Source organism: Periplaneta americana, chromosome 1 (genome assembly GCF_040183065.1).
Source record: "Periplaneta americana isolate PAMFEO1 chromosome 1, P.americana_PAMFEO1_priV1, whole genome shotgun sequence".
Classification (NCBI taxonomy): Eukaryota; Metazoa; Arthropoda; class Insecta; order Blattodea; family Blattidae; genus Periplaneta; species Periplaneta americana.
In genome coordinates this window covers 66939048-66961708 of record NC_091117.1, presented here as the reverse complement: position 1 = coordinate 66961708, position 22661 = coordinate 66939048, and positions in this window count along the sequence as shown.

The following is a 22661-nucleotide window of genomic DNA, read 5'->3' as shown; positions in this document are numbered from 1 at the left end:
GCAGCTTCAATCAAGTTAAATATTTTTGTACTAGGTTCAAAAGTACGTATATTGAAGTTCACCACTGATGACATGAATAATTTGTACGATGAATTTACGCAATTCAAATGTAAACAGAGACAACTTGCAGAGAATTTTGTTGATTGTGAGGTAGTTTGGAACAATTTGTGCAATGAAACTGAAAATGACTACAATGATGTAAAAAAAAATGAAAAACTGTGCAGGGTTGTGTAAATAGTTTTAATTTGCCCCACAGCAATGCAACAGAGGAAAGAGTATTCAGTCTTATCCGACAAAATAAAACACAGTTCCGTTCCAACATGAAAATGGACAGAACACTCTCTTCTCTTATATGTTGCAAAATGAATTATAAGGGGAAATGTTATGAACAGGATTTTAATGAGAAATTCTTACAGAAAGCTAAGTATGTCACTGACAACCAGTGCTGTCATGGAGACCATACGGAGCCATACATCTACAATTTGTTTAATTAATCGTATGGGGAAAAGAAAATTTTGTCTGTATGGAGCTATACAGCATGTGCCTAAGTTTTGTACACGGAGATCTGTACAGATCTTATATCATCTCTTGCTGTTTCTAATGTATTTTGATATTCATAAACAAAAATTGTCCACCTCTGCAGCACTGGAATCCAGAATTATATAAAATAATGGTTGAAAAACAAGAAGTGCTGCAAATACACACTCCAAGATTCATCGAGACAAGTGTGCATCTATGGTGGTGCTACATGGTGTATTCTTTAAATCAAACTTGTTGTACAATTAAAATGTAAAGCAAAACAATTTCTTTACTTCTACTTTAATATTAAAAAAATAATTAAATGACAGTCGGAGGGGTGGGGGTTATGGTCAAGAAAATAATTACCATCACAGCACTGCTGACAACTACAATAAAAGAAAATCTCACAGTAAACTGACTTCTTCTTTGAAGTCCCTACTTTAAATAGCAATTAAGTTCAATGTCAGCCTTTTTCATCCTTTGTCTGCTTCTGTAGAAATCGATATCAGCTTTTCCTAGATTTAAACTTGCCAGGTCTGTAACTGCAGCATTTCCCACTCATCTTGCAGGATGTCAGTAGGAACATCTCTAGGGAGAACCTCAGCAACTTTCACAACATCTGCACAACTGGGTTATGAATTTTTTCTTTAGGTTGCAAGAAACGGAGAGGTTTGAGAAAATATGCAGATGTAGAGACAGATGATGATATTTTCTGTATAAGGTGCTGTTGTACTTTTTAAAGAACTTGCTTTTCTGGTATTTCATGTAGACTTCAACTTCGCTGTTTAGCACTATAGCTTTTAATAGTAGAAGGTTGCCTTGTTGAAAGATCTGTTCTTGATCCTATTTAGTATCTAGTTTCTGTATTACATCAGTAATACAAACTCAACTGATTAGAGCACAGCACAATCGTTTCAGTTCATCAAATATAATATGTGTAAGGGGTTTTTCTTTCTGAAATCTTTTCGTGAATTCTTTAAACATCAGCATTTGAGATGACAATACTCAGATAGGCTTTGTACATTGTTTTCTTTAAAAAATGAATGGATGATTTTATACTCTTGCATTAAAAGCAATGATGCACAACTTTTAGGGATAGAACTCAGAAAATATATCTCTAGGGGGGAACTTCGTTCAAGAAGACGTTTACAGGCGTCTTCTAGTGTAAGCCATCTTGACGGGACATGTCTCGGTAATTTATTCTTTGGTATATTCATTTCTTGCTGTATTTCAATGTAATCTTCCCATCTACTATGAAACCTATCAAAGAAGTTGAAAACAGGGAAAGCAACAGCTGAACATTTTTTCCCTAATTCAAAAAGACTCTTCTCAAAAGCATTATGCACTGTATGACTATTGCAAGTCCCAACATTAGTAAGTTCACTATAAATACCTCTAATTCAGCGGTCATCAGCACAGCACAGCAGTAATATGCTACATGCCTAAATATATACTAGGCACCAAAATATATAAAAATATGTAACTTAAAACTTCTGAATAATGATTCCTTTGGTGTGATTCGCCGACATTTTAGCTTTTCTTATAGCTACATATATAAGAACAGAATATGTAATATATAGCCTAATTACCATAAAATTCGATCTCTAGTAATGAGACACCTAATGCTAAAGCCAGAGTGTAAGAGTCACTACCTACAATAGCCATATCCTTAACTCCCATCGAGACTTCGTTCCATTTCTAGACAGGAAATTGAAAGCTTCCAGGTTAAATTGTCCATTTCAAAATGACCAGAGGAAAAATGGCCACAATCAAAAATGTCCAGAGCAAAATGTCCAGTAAAAATGTCCACAATAAAATGTCCAGTATAAAAAATGTCCCCTAGCAAAATGTCCAGATACAAAAATGTCCACAACAAAATGTTCAGTATAAAAAAGTCCGTATTCAAAAATGCCCATAAAAAGGTCCATAATTGGAAAAAAAATCCATAATTTTTTTTACATAAGCAGTAACCAGGAGAAAGACTACAATGTAAAATGTTTTGTTGAGATTGCTAAGCGACATACCAAATTTTAAATCAAAAGTGACAGAATGGCTGAAATTATGTCACAAGAAAGGAAAAACATTTTAGTACACAATGGCGTTTCGTATCACTTTCATTCAAGGAGAAAAAATTGTAATAAATTATATTGGAGGTTTTTAGAAAGAGGCACCTGTGTTGCGAGATGTGTGACCAATGCTGATATGGATAACTTACATATAGATAAACCAAGTGGACATATTACAATTTTATGGACATTTATGAAGTGAACATTTAATTTTATGAACATTTATGTAAGTGGACATTTTGCTAGTGGACATTTGTGTTTGCGGACGTATTGAAATGGACATTTTAACCTCCAACCAATTGAAAGTATGATATTACATTAAACTTTGGACTGACATGACTTTTTTTCACAATAAAACTAAAAACTGATTCTAGTGCAGTTTTTTGTCCTGAATTCAAATATGTAATCGGAATTTTTCCATCAGGCATAGTTTTTGTGACTTATATATATATTTTGTTATAATTTTTGTACCTTATATGAAGTGAGAATTTTTGGTCAAATGTGGAAATTTTATTCAGATTGGGTTGGCAGCATCTTGGTGCTTTTTTTTTATGGAAAAGTTGTACACATTAAATGTCATCTGCAATTCCTATGATTTGGAGAGAACAGAAGAACCATTCAACTGATTGATATTTCTGTTTAACTAACATTAAAGTAAGTTAATTACATCTAACACAAAATATACAATTAACTATCTCAATCTGCCATCTGTAATGGGGCCTATATTACATAGTGAAAAAGATTTTTTGACCTTAACTGGTAACTCTGACTTCGACCCAACTCATACTGTAGAAGAAAGAGACGAGAGATGGGATTCTACATTCGAAGCAAGATGTTCATCAGAATCTCACTTTTTAACTCAGGATCTTAATGATCTTATTCGGGATTTAAATCTGTCTAAACAAGGCTGGAATCTACTCCACAAAGATGCATTTATCATAGTCACGACTATGATTTCACAGATTTCTTCTCTAAAGAGTAAAATGAAGTTTTTTGTAATAATGTTTGTGCATTAATGGAAACTCTCGGACATCAACTCCAGCCAGATGAGTCACGATTGTTCCTAGACTCATCGAAAGTTATTTTGAAGGTTGTACTTCTGCACAATTGCAACGACCTGTGGCGCATACTACTGATATGAATGACACATATTAAAATTTGAAAATGCTGTTAGAAAAAATTCAATATACAAAATATGACTGGAATATATGTGAAGATTTAAAGGTGATAGCTTAATTGCTACGTTTGCAACTTGGATACACTAAATTATGTTGTTTGTTCTGTGAATGGAACACAAGTATAGGTAGTCTCACTACATTAGGAAACAATGTCCTGAACGTTAATCTCTTATTCCTGGGCAAAATAATGTGTCAAATACCCCATCAATGAATTCTGTGAAAGCATATTCACCTCCCATGCTTATAAAACTCAGATTTACGAAACAATTTTTAAGCAATTGATAAAAATTCTGCTGCATTTATAAATTTAAAATCTAAATTTCCCAAAGTTAATGATGTAAAACTGAAGGTAGAAATTTTTATAGGACTACAAATAAGATCACTACCGGTAATATTAGGTATTGCAAATTTTGAGAAACTGTTAAATTCACTGAACAAAGCAGCCTGAAAAATCATTCAAAAATATCTGTTGTCATTTTCTTGGAAATCATAAAGAGAAAACTGTCGTGAAATAGTGAGCAATCTTGTGAACTAAAAGCTATGATAAGCAACTTGCCTTTAAAAATTCACTTCTTGGACTCCCACCTGACTCCTTCCCGGAAAATCTTGGGGATGTCAATGATGAACATGGTGAGCATTTTCATCGGCAGATGTTTACGATGGAATGAAGGTACCGAGGCAACTAGAGTCCAAATATGCTGGCAGATTACTGCTGGACCATGAAGAGAGATATCCAAAAGACAAAATATCCCCGATAATCATTATGTAAAACATTTTAGCTAAGCCAAAATGAGGCGTATATTTATCATCTGGTGTTATTTAAGTAATCTTTCTATAACAATTTAAATGTGTCACGAAAAAACCCTGCCCGATTGAACAAATCTGAAAGTATACTTGAACTCAGCATGACAAAGACACCTAGATTCAGTTAATTTAGTTCTTGTGGAAGAAAAAAGGTTATTTTGTAGACCAGTGTAATATCTCTAGCAAACTTCGTGAGGTCTTATTAATTAATTCTTGTATTAAATACAGTACAAAAGCTACCGGCATAGCTCTGTCGGCTAAGGCGCTTGCTTACCGATCCGGAGTTGTGCTCGGGCGCGAGTTCGATTCCCGCTTGGGCTGATTACCTGGTTGGGTTTTTCCGAGGTTTTCCTCAACCGTAAGGCAAATGTCAGGTAATCTATGGCGAATCCTCGGCCTCATCTCGCCAAATATCATCTCACCATTACCAATCTCATCGACGCTAAATAACCTCGTAGTTGATACAGCGTTGTTAAATAACCAAGTAAAAAAAAAAGTACAAACTTTTTCTTATTAAAATACTGAGATAATAATTTAAAATAATACTACTATACTATGTATTTTTTACTCTTGACTTTTATGTTTACATTTTATAACTTGTATTTAATAATCTGTATTTGTCTTTTTTCTTTCATTTTTTTTATTTGCACTTATATCTTATCTTGTGTTTGTATCTGTATGTATCTCGTTTTACTTTTTTAAAATTATATCGTACAAATAATTCTAATTTGTACTGTCTATTGCAATTGGGGTTTTGCCCTGTTATAGGAATAATAAAATAAATAAATAAATAGAAGAAACAAATGACGAACGACTGAATGAATGAATGAATGAATGAATGAATGAATGAATGAATGAATGAATGAATGAATGAATGAATGAATGAATGAATGAATGAATATAATAATAATCCATAAAGCTATAGTCCTTTAAGGACCCAGACCGACTAGCCGGCTGCTGGTCTCACGTCCACATGCCGAAGCAGAGGTGGACGATCAACTAACCGGAATGGAGGTACCAGTATCGTGTGGTTAACACAAAGATTCCTCCCAGCCGTTATAGCTGGCTTTCGTAACCGAATTTCGCTATCATAGCTCCCCAAGTGCATAACGATGCTGGGTGGACATGGGCCTCATACACTGGCCCAAATTTCATGAAAAGCTTTCTTCTCCGATGAGGACCCGAACCAGCGCACATTCCATAACGCTACTCCTAGCCAGGATGTCTCAGACCATGACGCCACGCCACGGCGCGGCATAAATAAATAAATAAATAAATAAATAAACACTCACACAAACAGATAAATAAGTAAATTAATTAATTCTGCACATAGTTATCCCATTCACAAGCTTCCAAGAGAGCACCAGGTTTCAGTGATAAGACTAAGAACTGGGCACATAAAAGTAACTCATTTCTACATTATTTTAAAACAAGATCCACTACTACATGAAACCTATAAGTGACTTCGTTTCAATTGCTTCATTATTAGAAATATTTATATCTTGTAACATATTGTACTCTAATTTGTTTTCTCTGTCCAGCGACCTAATATCCTAACATTCCTTGAAAATAAATAAAAACACAACGACAACGGATAAAATAATACAATAGAGATATTTGCGCAATAATGCATTTAATTTCTATAGAAACGGAAGCTGAAATGTTAGATTTTATTTTGGCGTGTTACTCGTTAATACTGATGCTATGTAATGCACAAGATTTGGTACTGGTGTTTATTTTTATGCACCCATATACGGTATTTGCACAAGGACAAGAATTACCAGGTAAACAAGTATGTATTGTATATTTGATAAGTAAATGCCTGCCTCTCGCTTTAGAAACGAAAATAAGAGAATTTCATCTTACTTTATCATTAGGGGTGTGACTTCTTGGTATTAGCGATATACGCGAAATGAGTTAAAAACTTAATTTTATGCATGAAAAATGTGAATCTCTTAATGAAAGTCCAAAAATTAAGTGTAATATATTCGCGAATTTTCTCGAAATTGACATAAATTCACGAAATTACTTCATAATCATGATATTTTCAACAAAAAAAAAAAAACAGGTTTCATGGAGAATTCGCACAAAAAATGACTCTTTCTCTCAAATAAAAAGTGAACATTTTTTCGCTATAAAATGTACATGAACACTTCTACATATTAAATAACAAACTTTGTTCGTTCAGCATTACATATGTACTTGTGGTACTTGTGGCAACGATGTACGCATAGTTTCAGGGACTATTTTCAGGGAGTAGCGCAAGCAGATAACGATTACTACACGAAATTGCTTTTTCTTTAAGCAATATTCACCGCAATCAAACTATTTTAATCCCCGAAATCAGGGTAAAAAATCACCATAAAATCACATCCCTATTTATCGTTCATTTAAGTTAAATGAAATTTGTTAAATAGCACTGCACGATCACTTTTAATATGTCTTCAGCACTCTTTATATGAATATGAACTGTTTTCACTTTAAAACATTTCAGAATTTTTCTTTTCATTTTGTAGTATGAAGGACAAAATACGTTATATAATGTGACATTTATTTGTCAAACAGCATCTATATCTGTTATGGTGTATACCGGTACCTTAAGTTACGTTATAACCCTCAATTACATTTTTCTACCATTTCATTTCTATTTCTCCTCACATTCTACTTTATATCTCCTCTGTTACTATTATTAACTTAAATTATCTCTATCCTACATTTTTAATACAACTTTTGAAATACATTATAATTAATATACTAAATTTACACATAAATATTTTTTTTTCATTAGCTTACATACAAAATAAATACAAACTATTATAATTTTTACAGCAAATATTTTATGTATTTGACAAACAACACATGTCCACGAAATTTAGGACACCCTGGTACTCTCAAATACATAATTAAAGTTTGCTTTAAAATTTTAAAAATATTGCAATTCAAATTAAAAACTCGCCTTAAAGAGATAAGAACGTAGGCTACATCCAATATCTACAAGCTGCAGAGGTATTTTCAGTTTTCTCAAAAGTTATAGCTAAGGATATGTGTGGTTTCTTAAGGGGAGGTGGTACACCCTATCTCCGCAATGTTAAATTTGCTATCTTTATTTTGGATTTTCTCTAAAACTACCAATCCTAGGGCGATGAAATTTGGTACACTTATATATTGATGGTTTCTGTATTGATTGACATTTTTGTAAATGGATCAGGACACATACACATTATATTTTAACCTGCCTTGGTGTACCACCTCCCCTTAAATAACCGATTCAATTATTTTATCATTTGCAGCCATCTTACATTGTACATGGTTTCCGCTCTAAAAGCCATGATCTCTGTTTTAGCGGTTGAAATCTTCAAATTGAATGCTTACATTATATATTTTTGTTGATTATTATACGACGCTGTATCAACTGCTATGGTTATCTAGCATCTGAATGATATGAAGGTGATAGTGCCAGCGAAATGAGTCCAGGGTCCAGCCGAAAGTTACCCAGCATTTGCTCTTAACGGGTTGAGGGAAAAACCCGGAAAAATCTCAACCAAGTAACTTGTCCCAACCAGGATTTGAACCCGGTCCCCTCGTTTTATTGTCAGGCATGCTAACCGTTACTTCACAGCGGTGGACTACATTATATCTTTCAGATTAGTAACTTCTCTCTGTAATCCTGATTCATAGACTATTTAAAAATAAAATTACAAATTATAGTATCAAAAATGAAACTGTAAAATATGTAGCGGTGCACAGCGATCACACGAAAACAAACAAATAGGCTTACAATTCAAGCCGATGAAATTACGCTTCTCAGGGTGTTAAAAAGGTTTACGACACACGATAAGATTGGAAATGAAGATATTAGTAAAAAATAAAATACGGAAACAATAACTGACAAATACATGCAGAACAAAATGCTTCTTTGGATTACATCCTACTATGGCCGATACGATAACGAGATATGAGACGATGCAGGATATGATAGAATATACTGACTGTTAGCAGAAAAGAACAACATGGCTTATCTTTGACGTGTAGATGATGATAATGATATGCATGTAATACGGTATATTACTTAAGATCATTAAACACAGCCAACGGCGTAGCTCAAGCGGTAGCGCGTTTGCCTGCCGATGCGGACTTGCGCTTGGATTTAAGCTAATTACCAGATTTCGCATTTTTGTCACACTGAATTTATCGAGAAATATAGCCTTGTACGGAGGGAATTCAAATGCATAAATGGCGGTACAGTAGGCCTACGGTGAATGTAAATAATGGAGTACCGTCGCGAGGAGTGACTTTGTGCTATGAGGGTGACTTTGTGCCATTCGCGAAAAACGTATGTAAGTATTCTTTAAGACCGTGACAAGGTTTTAAAGTCTACTTCCTTACGTCTAGTAGTGTTTAAAACCTTGTGACATTTTTAAAGACTACTTCTTTACTTTTTTTTATGAAATGCGCGAATGGCACAAAGTCATCCTCCTGGCACAAAGTCACCCCGCGCGACGGTATATCATGAAAATACTGTAACTTAATTTTAATGGTTTGCACAATCGAAACGTTTTGAACACATATGTTTGCCACGTCATCTATACTAATAATAAATCTGTAGCCGAAATGTTTCTGGTAATTTTCGATTTTCCAAAAATAATTGGTCCTAACATATATAATTAACCACCCTGAAACCGAAAATCGCTTTTTTGAAATTTTTCTTTGTATGTCTGTCTGTATGTTTGTTACCTTTTCACGCGATAATGGCTGAACCGATTTCGATGAAAATTGGAATATAAATTAAGTTCGTTGTAACTTAGATTTTAGGCTATATGGCATTCAAAATACATTATTTAAAAGGGGGGTTATAAGGGGGCCTGAATTAAATAAATCGAAATATATAGCTTATTATTGATTTTTGTGAAAAATGTTACATAACAAAAGTTTCTTTAAAAATAATTTGCGATAAGTTTTATTCCTTGAAAAATTTTGATAGGACTGATATTTAATGAGATAAATGAGTTTTAAAATTAAAATAACTGCCATCTAAGGCCGTGTAATGAATTAAAAAAACAAATGACTTCGTCTATAAGGGACCTTGGACAGCAACAATCGAAAGCTATGAAAGACAGCCTACAGAGAATGTTTCTGTGTTTGTATGAAGTAATATCGGAAGCTAAATTAACCGATTTGTATAATTAATTATTATTTCACCATTGGAAAGTGTAGTTTCTCTAGATGGACATAATGCTATAATGTTATTACAGTAACTTCTGATATAATATGATATAATATAATATAATATAATATAATATAATATAATATAATATAATATAATATAATATAATATAATATAATATAATATAATATAATATAACATAACATATATTATATTATATTATATTATATTATATTATATTATATTATATTATATTATATTATATTATATTATATTATATTATATTATATTATATTATATTATATTATATGTAATATTATATAATATAATTTAAGTTATTTGAAGGGTTCAGAACCATAGTGGGCCAAGCGCCATTTACTGAATAAGTAGAAAACAAGGGTTAAAATTAAGTTATTACCATAATTCAATGGAAACCTATAACAAGTAAAATAAAATATACACATTAAATCTAAATGATGTCAATCTTCATTAAGCTATGGTTGCATGTAATAAAAATTAAGAAACATGTTAAAGGAATTGTCATTGCACCAAATGAGTGTCTCTGGACCAAAATGATCGCATTTTAATTATTTGGATGCAATTTAAATTAAGTAACATATTAAACGATTTATCCTTCTATCAAACACGAATGTTCCCTGGATCAAATGTCCTATTTTAATTATGTAATTTATATTTATTTCTAACGGGTGCAGCGGAGCGCACGGGTACGGCTAGTTGATTATACAATTGTATTTCAAAATTAATAATCTGATAATAGACATTCAATAGAAGTTTCATACATAATATATCTCGTACAAATAATAATTTACACCTATTTATTGAAATAACTACTATTACAATGACAAAATATATACATTCTGAGATTATGTTACCATTCCTTACACGAAAATAATAATTTCCAAATTCCGAAATAACTGCGGTTTAGATATTGGTGGAGGCATTTGTCTCTTGGCGCAGCTCCTCTATGACTGAACAGGATCACAATGGAACTCATCGACATACAAACATACGCAACAATTTGTGTTTCTACATAACACAAATCAGAACTCATAGAGGTCTTGTAACCTGCTTGTGTCTTTGACTGGCGTCATTAATGTACCAGGAGAAACTACTCCATCCAATATGCCTCTTATGACAAACATGCGAAGCCTGCTGATTACCTGATTGGACATTTTCCGAGGTTTTTTCCAACCGTAATGCGAATGTCAGGTAATCTATGGTGTATCCTCGGTATCATATAGCCAAATACTATCTCGCTATCACCAATTCTATCGACTCTAAATAACTCAGTAGTTGATAAAGCGTCGTTAAATAAGTTTTGAGATAACAGCATTTTAAAGTTTCATATTGCAGTGAAAAATCCAATTAACTACATTCTAATTGGAACTTACAGAATATACAGAATTTGGAGTAATTTCAGTGATCCTTTGGTTTTTCATGGCAACATGAACTTTTAAATGCAGTTAGGCCTATCTAAAAACTTTGCACTTTGAGTCGATACGTGAAAATAATTTACTTTCTTCCATTCATCTCCATTTGGATTTAAACGTTAGGAAAAATCACACTAATCACAGTAGCTAATTGTATACACAATGCTTCATTTTCTGTACAGAACCGACATTTTACCACAATCTTAGAGCGGCGATGTGTCATTCTTTCAATTACTACATCCCGTTACAAAAACAACACTGTCACAAGTAGCTAACACTTCTCTGTCTCGGCAACAACGAACACAACATAGTATTTCGATCAGATGAATGAATGAATATAATACAGTAAATCTCGTTTTAACGTTCCGTTTTAAGGAATGATTTAAAAATTTCCGGCAAAACTACCTTGATTCTCGCTTTTAAGGACCCTGATTTATGGAAAGTTCTTCTTTCAATGAATACATGTGACTGGATTTGAAAATAAACAACCCGTTTTAACGAAATTCCGAACCTAGTCCAAATGTTAGTGATTTATTTCAGTACAAAATATAATAATTGTAACTGTGTGGCACTAGTAGCAGTACCGGTAGGCTACATTGTGATCGGATAGTATGCATTGACATCTCGATTGAAAGTAAGCTTGTAGAAATGTTATTGTGTTCGTATATGAAAGTTGGAAATTTAATGTCAATAGCCTACCGATAGGCTACTTGAAAATATGTTATTGTGATTCTGTGAAAAGATCATATTGTGTTTGCGAAAGTTTGTTAATGTCTGTTTCCTAATAGCTTACTGTAGTACATTTAATGACAATAAATATAGTGTAGGTAGTTAAATGACCTAAGTATGATTTAATTTCTAATTTCAGCCCTACGTTGCTTACACTCGAGAAGTGTTATTCCTTCACGGTTCTGCGATCATTTGTTCGCCATCTTTAAATAATTTCTCAAATCTGTACTTTCATAGCTTGCAGACATTGCACTAAAGAGAGCTGCTTCAAACGAAACAATGACAAAATCTCAACCACATGCCCGCAGTATCGTTTGAAAAGGTTTTATAGACTATGTGTGTACATACGTATGTAAAGTTATGTATGTATGTACTGTATGTATGTATGTATGTATGTATGTATGTATGTATGTATGTATGTATGTATGTATGTATGCATGCATGTATGTATGTATGTATGTATATCTTCCTAATGAGTCGACGCTAAGGAAAAATTATCTTCCAAAGTGCTACGATGAAAAATTACAAAACATTAGGTCTATATGTGAAAATAAAAAAAAATCTGGTTGTGTATTGTCGAAACTACCGATGCCAGTGGTCGAAAAGTGGTAAATGTAATAGTAGATGTACTTAAAAATGACGAAATCATTTTCAAGCAAGACTATTTAATCAATCTTTGGAGATCTTGTACTACCCTAATGATGTGAAATATGACAATGTACTGCTTCTTCTTACCGACTCAGCAGCATATAATAGAAAGCTGCTGAAGGTCTTTGTGTAAGTTACCCTAACATGATTCATGTAACGTGTGTCGTTCAAGACCTGCATAGATTGTGTGAAACAATCCGATCCATATATCCTAATGTGGACAAGTTAGTGTCCAACGGAAAAAAAAGTCTTTGTAAAATAACCATCACGGATTGATCTTTTCAATCTTTTCTGATGTTTTTTAGCACATAAAAATAAATATTTTTAAGTATTTTAGCACATAAAAATCCGGGCCCCAGTCATCAGCTTATAGCTAATCCCATAGCTGATAGATTTATCAGGAGAACTGTCACGTCATGAAAAATAGGTATATTACAGCAACCCTGACACCTGAAAATAGTTGCTCGATCCTCGTCAGCCTGCCAGAGTAGTCGTTAAACGAAATTGGTTCGACCCCATATAATGTTATGTGTCGGTGGATTTAATTTAGTAGATTATTTTACGACGCTTTATCAACATCTTAGGTTATTTAGCGTCTGAATGAGATGAAGGTGATAATGCCGGTGAAATAAGTCCGGGGTCCAGCACCGAAAGTTATCCAGCATTTGCTCATATTAGGTTGAGGGAAAACCCCGGAAAAACCTCAACTAGGTAACTTGCCCCGACCGGGAATCGAACCCGGGCCACCTGGTTTCACGGCCAGAAGCATTAGCCGTCACTCCACAGGTGTGGACTTGTCAGTGAAATTTTTAAGATGTGATTCACTTGAAGTTTGTTCCAAACGGACATGCAGTTGATAAGGATCTTTATTCTCAACAGCTAGAACGAGTTCATGGAGTTTTGAGAGAAATGTACCCGGCATTAGTTAATCGAAATAAAATTTTCTTCGAACAGGATAATAGAAGACGCCATACCGCACGAACAACCATGGAAAATTTCTTGAATTGGAAGGAATCGAACTGTTACTAAACTCGGCATACAGTCCTGATCTTGCGCCATAAGATTACCATCTGTTTCGATCTATGGTTCACTTCCTGTATGGAAGAAATTTGTTGAAATAGTTATCACCGAATTCATCGCATCAAAAACCTGAAACTGGTACCATTGCGGGATAACAAATCTCGCTGGGAAGTGGAAGAAGACCATAGAATCTAATGGTCTTTACTTTCAACACACTCCAACTCAAATTTTACTTCAAAACCGACGTTATTTATGAGACAGTATCCTATACTACTACTACTATTGCTACTGCTACTGCTACTAGAGCCTGACATGAGGGGCTTATTTATCTATTCGTATCTGATCCAGTCTTTGAAAAAGAATCTATCTTGAAGAATTTAGAGTTTATCCATACAGTTTACATATAATGCTCATTAAAGCTGTTATAACAGAAGTTATTAGCCATGTTCGAAGGAGTTCTGGAATATGTAGCACTTTTGCCCTAACAGTTTCATATCTCCAATTTGATTCACTTCACTGTGCACGCTCTGTCATATCCGGCAGGTCCTCTGGTAATTGGTCACAGATGCCGCCTTAAGAAGTCACTCTTATATTTATGAATATTAGGTGTAGGTAGGGTTGACATAACTGCTGTTAATGTAAGGAAATACGAATTTTTCTCAGAAAAACTTCTCCCTCGTTGCACAGCCTAAACTGCCTGAAGGAAGACGTTATGAGTAAGGTGACTTCATCGTTGAGGAACTGGACTTAACATTTAGTAGCTTTAATCGTCCATCCCACCGATGTCTATTCATTTCAATTTGTTGAAGTGGGTGTGTCCATGTCAACCACTGTGATTAGTGATGCATGCAGAACTTCGAGAGGTCTGAAGATGTAAAAGGGACACGAATATGCGTGCACAATGTGAATACACGTTTCCGTTTTAACTTATATTGAGGATGCTCTCCTTAATCCTTCCATTCTAACAATTAAACCATCGGACGTAAGGTTCCTTCACAATAAACCGACAACGGAAACGACGAGAACGAGAACGGACAATTTTTTTAAATAAATATATTTAAATATCAGCATTCAAAATTAACGAGAAACTTGACGGAGCCCGGGAACAGGAACTGAGAGTTGGGCAAGTTTTAATTTTGCCGTTCTCGTTTCCGATCACAGTCTACTAGATTCATTCTATTGTCATCAAAAAAGTAATGTGAGCATTCACAATTAACGAGAAGCTTGCCGAAGTCCGAGAACGGAACTGAGAGTTGGCCAAGCTTTAACTTTGCCTTTCTCATTTCCGATCACAGCCTACTAGATTCATTCTGTAGTCATCAAGAAGCTATTTAGTCGTCGTACATTTTGTAGCAAGGAGGCCATGCCATAATATCTTGTCCATTCATTGTAGTGCATTCTATTTATTAACATTCCATGGTATTCGTGGTATTCGTACATTGCTTCATAGTTAGAATATGGAACAAGTCAAAAAACTTAATACTACTATAAAGTCTTAAGGGTGCTATTCATAGATATTTCGCTAGCCCGTGCTACGAGCGTGCTAAACTAGCCCCGGCTACCGACTGGTTATTTGTACAGGATTCATATCATGTCATATCGCTAACACTGGTTTATGAATACGAAAAACATTAGTTCGCTGATCATCCACCGGAAGCCCAGGCTAAGAATGTCTATGAATACGGCCCTTAGTTTATAGTCACAGTCTAGTTGAAATATTATATACAGAAGAGGCTTACAATATAGTCTACTAGTACAACACGAAGTTTTAGTACCGGTATCAAATTCATGAAGCATTGTTGAATGTCATGAATTCACCTACAGAATAGAAGACTTTAGAAATTAGGTACTTCTTTAATTTGGCCCTAAATAATGTTATGTTTTGAGTTTCATTTTCTATATTCATAAGGAGGCTACTGCCATATAACGCACTCCTTTTTGATAGCACGATAGACTTACCGATGTAGTATGAAAGTCATTTATAAAATCCATACATAACTTCTTTAATTTAATACTAGAACTGTTAGCATTGACAAGATTAGGATACAGTATTTAAATATTTGTCATATATTCTTGGGCCTAAATTACTACTACAGATCACCACCAGAGTTATGATATACGGATTTCAAGACTGAAGGGGAATATACAGAGTGTTTCCGAGGTGGTGTTACAAACTTTCAGGGATGATGGCGAAGGGCACATGTATCAATTTGAGATAAGGAACCATGGTCCGGAAATGACTGAGTCGAAAGTTATAAGCAAAAATAGTTGTGTGGAAATGGAATTGTAATTTGGCTTCACGTGCCCTCCTTCCCTTAACTTTTGGAACAGTCATGGAAAAATGATACGGGCTGGATGTCTCCTACGTGGATACTTTACCCGATACAATCTGTGAGCTTGTCTACTGTTCCCATTGGCTCATCCGTATTCAAAAATCAGGTCTGCTTATTCCGCTCTCGTGTACTCCTTCATTTCACTAGGACTGATCGACTGGACACTGCAACTAGTACACGTACATTGCTGTCTACAGACGTGCATATCAGGACCTACCATGTCCGTTACACATTACGCTATCTGCATTGCTTCAGCGTAGTTTCCTGTCCCCATCCCTCAGACAGCGCATTGAATGGAATACTGTAAGTAGACAACGTAAACAACGTCAGATGAATACAGTATGTGTAAGATGTACAGATAAATACACATAAATCAGGTGTACAGAGGAATAAAATTATTTCATTTCCACAGAACTAGTTTTGCTTGTAACTTTCGACTCGGTCATTTCCGGACCAGGGTTCCTTATCTCAAATTGATACATGTGCCCTTCTCCATCATGCCTGAAAGTTTGTAACACCACCTCTGAAACATCCTGTATAGTGTGGAGGGTGGTGCTGTCGGCTTAGTCGGGAAGCACAGTCAGCACGAAACTCATTCCATCACTTTACACGCCAAGAACTATATAATATCGCATTTTCCACAAATTTCACCCGAACTCGCCAGGATTTAAACTGAGGTCTACGGAGTAAGAAGCCGGTACTCTAGGCGTTAAGCTATAGGCACAAGCATCAGGCTTACCCAGCAATTAGAAATTAATATACATTAAGAAACGAATATGTGATATAATAATGATGCACAATAAACAAATTTCTGTTCTTTGAGGAAACCATCAGGCGTGGAACGCCGCTGACCCACGATGACCTCTCTGTTGAGATCAGACGTCACTGTACCATTAACTTAATCCCCAGATAAAGATTTTTATCCAAATAACTTGCGTATCTCGTCAGAGCTTTTGTTTAGGAAGCTATTCCATCTCACAACCAGCAGATAATAGCATTTCGTACGTGACCCCAGCACACCCGGATGGCTGTCGGTTCTCGCAACACAACCCCAAGGATTTTATTAAGGTATTAAAGTTACAGATGTTGCTGATGTAGCACGTTCCTCGAATAAAAATAAATTTAATATGAGGAGAAAAATGATTGAAAGTTGTGTGTTACGACCCACACAGAAATATCGATCGTTGAGTGCATGGTAACTTCGCAGCGGAAAGAGCAATCCCATTTCAAAACAGAAGCAGTAGAATATTTTCTTAAATTGCGTGTTCTCTACTTATTCTTTACGGTTATCACGCTTACAATTGAATTCAGAGATTCTTGATTTCAATCGGAACGAAGATGATGCATTTTAATGGCAATAAAAAATAAAATTAAAAATAAAACGGGGAGAAATACTGTGATGAAATTTTATAAAACTGTGGCGGTACGTGTTCTCCCTCACACACAGCACAAAACTGGACAATAAATCGATCTGATAAAAGAATAATCGAATCGGGCGAAATGAAATTCTTAAGACAGGTACGTTGCTGGATGTTCCCTCAAAGATCACATATGAAGTGATGCAAGTGGAGAGCAGCTCAATGCATTCAACTTAAATAATACAATCTTAGAGAAAAAACAAACTGTTTCCATCACATTATCCGTATGACTGAAGACAGACCAACAAAACAAACATCCAAAAGGAAAACGTGACACTAGGAAGACCCATACGTCGAGTCGCTGAGAAAACGACCATTGAAACAAAACAGGTCTAAATGACCTATTTTGATAGTTGATAATGATGATAAAAGTTCTTCAGATGACAGTCTTCAAAAGAGAAAACCGTGGTTCTAAATCGTAGATCTACAGCATACAGGGTTCGGCAGTTGGTTCTGACGAATTTCAGCATGCTGTTCTAAAATGGCATATTTCACTGATCTACCCGGTATTTTAAGGTTTGTTGCAATCCTTTTTCCTCTCTCTCTCTATGAGGGCGGGAGGTGAACATTCCATGCACCGCGACCTGATGTATATTGTGCGTCACTGGGATGAGATGCATGTACACCGACCCCACCTATGCCGAACCGACCTAACTGCTAACACCCTACCGAGCAGTCCTGCCATCCTTCCAAACCCGTATACCATTCTACGCCAACAGCCCCCCCCCACATTTCCCCCTCAAACGGTCTGAGTTATAAGCCCCCCTCTCCCGTCTCAACGGTCTGAGGTGTAAGCCCCTCCCCGTCGGGAGGGGAGTGGGTTCCGCTGCTGGCCACCAACTACCATAGCTTGACCTATCCATAAACGACAACTTTTATCAATTTCACTATGCTGCCATCTAGCCAATACATAAAAAGTCACGTTATAACTCTCATTTGAATTGCATGGAACAACTGTACTGCCATCTAGGGATCATTCCAAACCGACGGTGGCGATCCTGGTGGTTCTCTTCCATATGTTACCGTTTTAACAGGGGATGGCCAATCTGTTATATATGTGATCAGGGCTTACAGGAACAAACCGTGACGTCACAGGCATTCATTGACAAAAAATAAAAAACAATATGTATTAGCGATTGACTTGGACCACTTTCCCGGTCAGAACTACCACTTACTACGAACAGTTCCTATTTTGTACGATTCTTCAAGGGAGATTACCATAATGATTCCTTGCGGGTGTGTTACAACGTTGATTATGAACAACAAACCCTTTTACTGCAAAATGGGTAAGTTTGTATCAATCTATCGAAGACTGTTGGCTTATGACGTCAGGATGATATCTGACCTTAGCCCTCATTCTCCCATCCTCAGCAAGAAGTTTCAATCTCTTCTTCTCCCAACAGAAGAAGAAACAGTGTCCCAACTGTAGCGGAATGTAACATTTGCAAGAGTAACAGTGGTAACTGAAAATTGTCTGAAATGTAGCCATACTTTCGCTTATATTGAAACGAAATAATGACTAAATGTCATCTTAATCTACTGAAACTGGAAATAACATTAAAATTTTAAGACCAATGCACACTTTGTATTGGATAGAGTACTTGATTGTCTTGAATATCAACAAAAGCAATGAGAAATGTGAATTATAATAAGTACTTTCCTCTCATTGGCTTAATTTTAAGTCAGTTCATATATTCATATTATTCAAATCGTTCAACATATCAGCATTATTGCTTTTGTGGAATTCATTATTGTCCCTGTCAGTTAACTCTTGATTTCCGTCATACATCTGTGTGAAGAAACGACATTTGAACGAAGAAAATTTAGCAAGTAAGATTATTTACGAGTATTGTATTCCTACTACGATATAGCCTATAGACCTATCAAATTTTATTAAATAACGGGAATGTATCAAATTTATTAACATTTATGGATGGAAGCTGTTTCATACCATAAAAAAGACAAGACCATACAGAAGTGAATTCTCTGAAGGAGAATGCAGCTATTCTTCCATGTTGGTTAAAAGAAGATCTTTTCCCAGTTTGTTGCAACCTGTTCTTCTGGACAAATCAAAATCTATAAGATTATGTAATTCTACATTAGTTAATGTAAGATTCTTCCAGTGAAAGACGCTTAGTGAATGCAAAGAGCATAGATTATGTAAAAATAATATTCCAAACTGACTGTCAAAGATGAAATTGCATAGAAAGAAGACACTGAGACAGACTTAATAACATCGAAAGGAGTATTACTTCTTATAGCTGTGATGAATCCTCACAACTTGTAATGGAATGTAGCGGAATTTTCGCAATTTCGCGGCGACTTCCAAGATTTTTTGATTGGGTGCACTGAGGCTAACCTTCAGGCCTAGAAAGATACGATGTCAAGGATGGTATCTATTCTTAGGCATAATTCCAAAACGTCAGAGAAATAAAATCTCAAACAATTTAAAGCCCCAAAATATTCCTCTCAGACCAATTACCGTGATTGCTGAAATCATATTTAATTGTTATTTGACGTAAATGTAAAATTAATTACCTTTAATCTGTGACTCAAAATGTCGTCTGGTTGGTTAGGAAGTGTCTCTGTTTCATTTGCTGTGATTTGATTGGTTCTCTCGAAGTACTGGAGGGAGGGTTCTTGGTCTTTTATGGAAGAGTACCAACCAACGTCACATGTTTACACAACACAGCCTCGTGCGTCATCGGTTGCAGCAATGCGTGTTGTTGTGGAGCACCAGTGCGTGTCCTTCCAGAAACAAAACAACGGACAGCCACCCGCTTTTTTACGCATGCGATAACTTCTGTGACCTACACCAATCTCAGTGATAAGCTGCTCCAGGGGCAACGCCCATATACAATTCATTTCGGGGAAGCATCTTATCAAAGAAGTTACCCATAATTGCTTATTTGTATTTTCAAAATTTAATTATCGTTACAGCATACACAAAAAACATTAGAGATTAAGAAAGAAAGTAGTTTACAAATATTCCAATCAACTCAACTGTTGCAGTACTTGACACAATCAGTTTAGATTTACAAATAGAAACAATTAACAAAAGAAGAAGTTTACAGTCAATTGCAGGGAAACCTGTATAGTTGCAAAACTTCAAGATTGAAGTACATAAGGTATTAAGATACGTTGTGATAGCAACAGAAGGAAAAAAAGTTAAGACAGTTTTAGAAGAAGTACCACATGAACGCAGATTACTGGGAAAGCCAAGATTTCGGTATTTTACATACTAACTTAAAAAATACACGATAACGTTAAAAATTTGTGATTGGAAGAATACCTGATCACTGATCAGATAGAGTACGATTGCATTTTATTGTCAATTCAGCAGCGAAGAGTTTTAATAGATTGATAATGATTGTCGATGATGATGTTGATGATGATGATGATGATAATAATAATAATAATAATAATAATAATAATAATAATAATAATAATAATATCACAACGATAACAGCAATATACATCAGAGATTGGTTAATTCGACGTTGGATAATTCGAATTAAATAATGACGCTTATAATTTTTACATTTTAAATAAGGCTAACACTTCCGGCAGCATAGTGGTGCAAAATACACTACCCATTTTACTGCAATAGTTACTATTCATTTGTTACTGCAACTTTCTAATTTATCACTGTTCATACTCCATAGTGATTTACAGCTACGTTGTACAGTACGTTCCTCTCCGTATTGGCACTTAGCTGAAGGCGTGCAGAAACGCTGAGACAAACGGATTGGCACAATTATCGTGCTAAATAAATTTCATGAATGTCCTCTTCGATGGATGCTTTAATATTGACCAGCGTTCTTAGTTTCGTGGCGTACACTTCGATCCCCGGCGCCGGAGCGAATTTTTCTCCTCAAATATTAAGTACACTTTGTCATTGACTAACCACTAAAAAGACGTCATCTATAGCAGTGAAGTCTGGAGACGTTGGTGGCATTTGAATTGATCCCCCTCTTCCGACGACTTTCTCATGAAAATCTTGAATTTGGCCTTATGTACGATTCTCTGAACAGATAACCTTGAAGTGTCTTGCTCTACAGCCAATCTGCGTGTGGATATTTTTGGGACTATGCACTATTACTTGCAAGACATTGTATAATTCCTTTGCAGAACAAAAAGTTATATTTGTTCGGATCAAATTTCTGCACATTTGAAGAATAAAACTATTTTTTTCAACCATTTATTATCATAATACACTGCTCAATTAAATTAACTGAGCATATTGGGAATTAAATCAATGGCTTCCCCAAAACACGCTATGAAATGTTTCATATAAAATCAATTTTTATCTCCAAAAGGAAGAAAAAACGAGCAAAATTATATTAAACATTTTGTTTGAAATATCTCAAAGAATAATCTCCTGAAATTAACGGCATTAGTTACGATTCATCCTGTAGTATATGCAACACCTACACTCCAAGTTAAAATGAAATTGCAGAGAATTGTTTTGGAACAAGAAGAGACCTTGAACGTGTAGGATTCTTCAGTAGAATAAGTTGTGGACATGAATGAATTCATATCAATGAGGAGGAAGCGTAGGCCACGCTAAGTCAAGGCAAGCCGAGGTTAGAACAAGATTCTCTTCTCCTCTCTTGGCTCTGACTGGAAGAGAGATCTCTTAACTGACCCCCGTTGTTGACAACATCATGCAGGGTCAAACCTCACACAAGATGGTCAATTAATTATTATTAAAAGGACAACGACGAATCAGAGCAAGAGGAGGAGAAATATGTAACAAATTTTCTTGGTGACACATCACGCCACCATGTGTGATAAGCCTGCAAGCTGATAACTAGATATCGGATTTTAGGCTAAATGCCTATTTTCTTTGTATTGGGATAAACTAAAAGTACAGTAGCTAAATATCTTCATGATTTATATAAAATATGAACATTTGGAAGGGTTTTATGCCGTCTAAATCCTAAAAAGATTTATTTACAGTTCGTTAATACTCGTTTTAAACTGTTTCTTATAGCAATGAAAGAGAAAGTTTTAATATCATAGGGTTGGTTCATAGACCATGTAATAGTTTGGTTGTACGAACGAACAAATTCCTGGAAAGTGACTGGTTTTGTTGAGCACTTGAGCAGGCAATAGGTATGTGATGAATGAGAGGATGTGCTTCTCCCTCAAGAAATCGGCATGATAAATGTTGGTAGATTTAAATACGCATCCATTACTTTGGTGTCATTTGAAATATTTATTTCTGCTTAAAAAATGGTTCTGCCTAAGGAAATACAAAGTTTCATAACAAAAAATTTAGAGAGAGAGAAAAAAAAAAACAAACTATGTACTATAATCACTGTTCGA